The sequence below is a fragment of the Bidens hawaiensis genome, unplaced genomic scaffold (assembly GCF_021521415.1).
Source record: "Bidens hawaiensis isolate Kalapana, Puna unplaced genomic scaffold, B.hawaiensis_p1.1 tig00035550_1, whole genome shotgun sequence".
NCBI lineage: Eukaryota > Viridiplantae > Streptophyta > Magnoliopsida > Asterales > Asteraceae > Bidens > Bidens hawaiensis.
Genome location: NW_027505376.1, coordinates 11,762 through 17,852, shown reverse-complemented (window position 1 = coordinate 17,852; position 6,091 = coordinate 11,762). Strand labels below are relative to the sequence as shown.

Sequence of the window (6,091 nt, the reverse complement as noted above, 5' to 3'; positions counted from 1 at the left end):
TTATTATTATTATTATTATTATGTCGTATATGGTTTATGTTGTGCCAATGTATGTTGGTGATTTATAGGTAAAGACGGTTTTTAAACATTAAATTGTTGGAAAGTTTTAGGTTTAAGTCTCTTGGAAGACAGAAATTCTGGTTAAAAAGAAAGAAAAAAATAGTTGTTGCATATGTTATATGATGGTTAAAATGTGGTGTTGATGACAGTAAGAAAGAGAAAAGAAGCAGTGGTTTCAGTGGCAGTTTTGTTGGTGTTACATGCTCTAAAATAGGTTTCTAGATGATGAATCGATCTGTGGGTCTTTGTTAGTTTCGGATGATCATGTATCTGTGCAAGGAGTAAGGCTGAGGGGTGTGGGGCGTTAACCTGGGCGCGAGAGCCCCTCCGCTCGCGCCCCCAGGCGCTAACCCCACACCACCGGGGCGCGAACGGGGCGCGAGCGCGAGCCCCCAGACAGGCGTGAGTGTGGTCGCGGGAGAAGAGAGAGAAAAGTGAACGTTGGAGTAGGAGAAAGAGCCGTTGGAGGAGAATTAAAAAAAAAAAAAATCCGCTGGAGCCCCTCCACACCAGGGCTAGAGGCTCCAACGGGGGCTCCAACACCCCCTTATCCAGTTTCTCTCTCTGCCACACGTCACAATATTATTGGCTGGAGCCCCCACTCGCGCCCCCATTATAGCTCCCCACACCCCTCAGCCTAAGAGTAATTAATTTTATTAGTGAGAGAGTGAAACCTAGGGGGATGTGGTGTGATCACTCATTATATTGTGCCACATAACCAACCCAAATTCCATCACATGTGATGGTTTTTTATTAGTGGTGGTGGTGTGGTGTGATGGTGTGTGATGGAATTTTTTATTTTTTTTGTAACTTTAAAAATTAAAACAATATTTAATAGAACTTAAAAATAAAAACAATAGTTTTATAGAACATAATTCAACTTAAAATTTAGAAATAAAAAATAAAAGTTACAACGAACGTCTACTCCTCGTCTGAATCCGGAAATTCCAAACCTAAAGAACCTATATGCGCAACAAGATCCCATCTCAACCGATGATGAATATCTTCATCACGCAAGTCTAATTGGACATCATCGGGAACGGGAACATAAATCGGAGGATCTGGTACCCAATCTGGAGAAATTGCATTTCCATCTTCTTTTATTAACATATTGTGTAATATGATGCATGCATATACGTAGCTATAGATCGTGGGTTTTTTTATTGCACGAACCGGTCGACTGAGTATGCACCATCTACCCTTTAAAACACCGAAAGCTCTCTCAACATCTTTTCTTGCCGATTCTTGCAACTTCTTGAACGCCTTTTCATTGGTCTCGACAGGAAACGAAAAGGCTTTCACAAAAACAGATCATTGCGGGTAGATACCGTCGACAAGATAGTAGCCACGTCTGTAATATCTCTCGTTGACAAAGTACGTACAGAAAGGTGCGGTGCCATCTATTACGTTCTGAAACAACGGTGATGTGTACAGAACAGTGATGTCATTGTTTGAGCCGGGAACACCAAAATAAGAATGCCAAATCCATAAATTATTTGACGCAATCGCTTCTAGTGAGATGGTCGGTCGTTTGATATCACCCCTAACATACGCCCCTCGCAACTCCCGTGGACAATTCCTCCATTCGATATGTGTACAATCGATGCTACCGAGCATCCCTGGAAAATGCCATCTAGCCTCGTGTGCGGCGTAAAGACGTGTAATGTCGTGTCTTGTTGGTTTTCGTAGAAACTCTTTGGCATACAATTTTATAATCGCGTTACAAAAGAATTGTAGACATTCACGTGAAGTTCTCTCAGACATTTGTAAGTATTCATCGAATTGGTCGGGTGGGTTACCTGTCGCTAGTTGACGAATAGCGAATGTGCATTTTTGAAGCGGCGTAAAACTTTGTTTGCCTCTCGCGTCATAAGATTCTTGAAACCATTCTTCGTTTGCTTCGACGTCGGCTACAATCTTTAAGAATAAAGATTTCGGCAAACGAAAGCGTTCCCTAAACGTCTCGTCATTGTATTTCGGCTCCTCCACAAAATAGTCGTTCATTAGCATGTCGTGGGCATGTATACGATCATGCTCCACCACCTTTTTCTTTGGACGGCTCGGGCCTTCAAGTTCTTTGTATAGCAACGGGAACCATTCGAGAATGTCATCGTCCGAAGACGAAGAGCTATCGGTGTCTAAGGGCATCGAGTGTTTCGGAAATTCCATATTTTTTTGTTGTGAATGAATGGGAAGTTTGAGAGTGTTTTTGAGTTGGATTTGGTTTTGATTTGGATTTGGTTATGTTTTTGTTTTGGTTTTATATTGGTTTTTTTATTTAAACCCCCCCAACGGCTAGATCCCCACCCAACGGCTACATTCCTTCTTGGAAATCACCCCCACCAAGCGTGATGGCCATCACGCAAAAATCCGATTTCCGCGTGACCATAGGACCGGCGGCGGTGTGGCTTTCCTCATCACGCGTGACGGGGAGGCCACCACGCACCGCCCCGTCCGCTCTAAGGTTTGAATGAGAGAGAGAGAGAGAGAAGGTAGAAACACAGGTGTTTTAGAGAGAGAGAGAGAGTGTCAGAGAGGAGAGGGGCTCTTTATTAAATTAGGGTGTAAACGAGCTAAGTTGTTCCCGAGTTACTGATCAAGCTCTGACTGATAAAAACTTGAAATGATCCAAGCTTTTTTAAGCTAAAGCCGAGCCCGAGCCTCAAAGAAAGTTTGCTTGGTTATCAAGCCCGAGCCTTAACGAGCGTTGTGTATTTTATTAATTTTTATATCTTTTGGACTTGTATGTATTAATTTCACATTACACGTCTAAGCTTGAGCCTTACTTTGTACTTTGGCTTGTTTAAGGTTTTTATCAGATAATATTCTAAATATAATTATAAAATATATGTGTTAATTAGTCAAATAATAAATTAGTCGAGCTCGAGCCGAGTTTAAACATGAAAAGGAAACTCACAAGTCGAGCCCGAGTAAATTAAATGAGCCTAGCTCAAGCCTAGTCAAGTTTGGGCGCAACTCGTTTACACCTCCTAAATATATGCTATATAATGATTTTGTTAGTGTTCCAACCTATCACTTCAGTGACAATTTACTGCATCATATATATATAGTCCGTATAATTTGATGATAATAACTCATACTGTCCTTATAAAACATTATGTTCAGTACGATAATAATACATGTGATCTTGGCATTTTATATCTTATTGGGATGATGCAACAAGTTAGCATCTTTTTGGTACATATAATTTCATCTCTATAATTGTTCTTCAACACATGTCATATCATAAATATAATCATAAGTTTCAACCCTTAAATTAACGATTTTCTTAAAAAACACATTTCACTTCATACCACTCTTTTATCTAACAATACTAAAAGGGTTCGATCTCTTAACCCATACTTGATTATGATATTTTTTAACGATCAACAATTTCACTGGAGATCCATCGCCCGCAATTGCATATGACACTCACCAATTTCACTGGAGATCCATCGCCCAAAGATCCAATATGGTAAAACCCTTGACTCCCGCACGATAATTTGTCATGAATAAAGCTCAAACCGGCGACGAGAAAGTTATCAAGGTCTGCTTAATTCTAGTTGATCACACCACAATATATACCCAATATCTTAGTAGAACTTTTAACTTAAATACATAATTTTCAGACATCTTTTTTATGAATTTTAAATGTTTGTATATGAAAAAGAAAATAATGGTAATAAAAATGGAGTTATTTGAATATCACTTAAATTTCATGGCAAATGCAAACTTTTTAAAGTTAATTTGATTTTTTTTTTCCATCACAATCGAAATTTTATATAATTTACTATAAAACGATTACAATAAAGTGGCAGGCAAACGGGCAACAAGCTGCGCCGCAACCCCCTTTTGAACAGCAAAGCCAATCCTGCTAAAAACGAAGCTTTGGGACCTAGAAGCTGAAGAGGTTCCGTGTACGACGCGCTGAACCCTACTCAAAAATTTCACAGCCTCTAGAGCCAGAAAACCAAATGTATCAAAGGCAAATGGTAGAAAGACATGTTGATTATCTAAACAAGCTTTCTCGTGTTTAACAACTTTGCCCGATTCAGCCTTCAACGCAGCCTGACCCACAACAAACTCACGGTCCCTGAGCCCAACAAGAGGAGACACTCCTGTAAGATCCACACAGGCGTGTTTCCCTCCTGCCCACCCGAACACAAGAATATCAGCTGGTCGTAAAGTAGACCTCCCTTCAATAGGATCCGTGAGAAAGTTAACAGGGGCCTCCTTTTTAGCAGAAATCCCTGCCCGTTTAAGAACATCACACAGAACATCCCTACCCAGATCATGTCTGTATTTAAAGCCAGACAATTCTTTGCAATGCACCGCATGGTCACCAAAAGAATCCAAACAGACCTTACGACAAATTGGGCAAGGTTCATTCGTCGGGAACATAGGGATCATTAACCGATACTTAAGGATAGCCCGATACTCCAAACCCGACATACGTTGGCCTAATCCTTCAATGGGGATGGCCGTTAGAAAATCCTGAGCCCGAGGAGCCCGAAGGCATTCAAACACCGCCTTTTGGCGAGGGGATAGATCAAACTTCACTTCTAAACTCTTGACGATTCCACTAAATAAGGCACTCGCCACAACATGTTGGGCTTTAGGGGGGGCGGTGTCCTTATTAGAGAACCCGCTAAGATCAAAATCTGGAAGTGAAGTACGTAAACGATCCATCGCACACCCATAATCAGAGTCCAACCCATAAATATCACAACCCCGAAGAATATGGTCTTGCAAACACCACGACTGTGCTCTCGAAGCCACAAAAGCATATGTAGATACATCCTCGGCCGAACAGAGACCCAACCCCCCATAACGGATCGGAAGTGATGCCAACCTCCATTGGAGATCCCCAAAGAACGGACCTCCACAAACCACGATGTCCTCAATCGCCCTTCGAATACCGTTGTCAAATATAGAAACAGCTTCCCCCACATACATAGGTTGGCATGTTCTCAAACCGAACAAAAGCTTGGCGACTCCCATACATGAGCGAAGCAAAAGAAGCTCGCATTGAGGATCCCGAAGTCTTGGGAGACAGCTCATCAGTTCCACAGCGCTAGATGCCCTTTTCATAGCCAAACTGCTGATAAATCCCGCATCCTGGCTTACAGCACCACCAAGGAGTTTCACGCCAAGCACCGGCCTTCCAATCCCGCAAGGGAACAACCCCTCCTGCGCCTTCACCCCATTGCATGTTGGCCAATTTATTTTCTTTAAAACAATTTGTCCTTATGATTATTCTCATTTTTCCGTAGTCGGATTCAACCATCGTCTAAGGTTTTATCTTTGATTTTGTATTAATTTTGAAGAATGATTAGCGAATAATTTGTAAAGGACACATTGGGTCAATCTCTCTCCCTCCCTCTCTCTCTCTCTCATGAACGCATGCACATCGAAAAAAAAAAAAAGACGTGTTGATGGTTAAGATGAAGTTTAATATAGAAAAAATGGTATATGTCATGACTAGGCGTCCCCATAGAAGGTCCCAGGACTAATTTAATTTAACCGTACACAATAGAGTTCATGACTTGATTTATGAACAAATGAAAGGATGAATCGAACCCTTTCTTTAATCCGTCTTAAAAATATTTCGCCATCAAAAAATAGGAATCAGACTGGACCGTTCATAACGAAGCAATTAAGTTACCTAATTGGAAATCAAACAATTCAGTTTTCAGTTATGACGATAATTTGGTCTGGTTTGAAACCTGGAATCCGACGTGTAAACTGATTTGGTTGTTTAACCTTGACTACATATATAGTTTTATGATATTTGAATATGCATTATATATGTACATGTCTTATAAGTGTATAAAACCGACGAAAAAGTATTCAATGAATGATTATGATCTTAATTAGTTTTATAAGTATTAAGTAACAAAAAGAATTAAGTTAGTAATTAGTGAAAAGGTTGATGTCGTGAAAAAGAAAACTAGTTAAAAGGTTGATTGCCAATGAGTTTAAGAGGTTTAGCTCAACTAGCATTAAAAGAAAGGTCAAGATTTGGGCTTAA

The 6,091-nt window shown here is 40.5% G+C and overlaps 1 pseudogene; it reads right to left on the bottom strand.

Moving 5' to 3' along the window:
* Positions 1 to 898: 898 nt before the first annotated feature.
* LOC143612795 (uncharacterized) lies at positions 899 to 2,242 on the bottom strand (annotated as a pseudogene).
* Between the last annotated feature and the right edge of the window lie 3,849 nt (positions 2,243 to 6,091).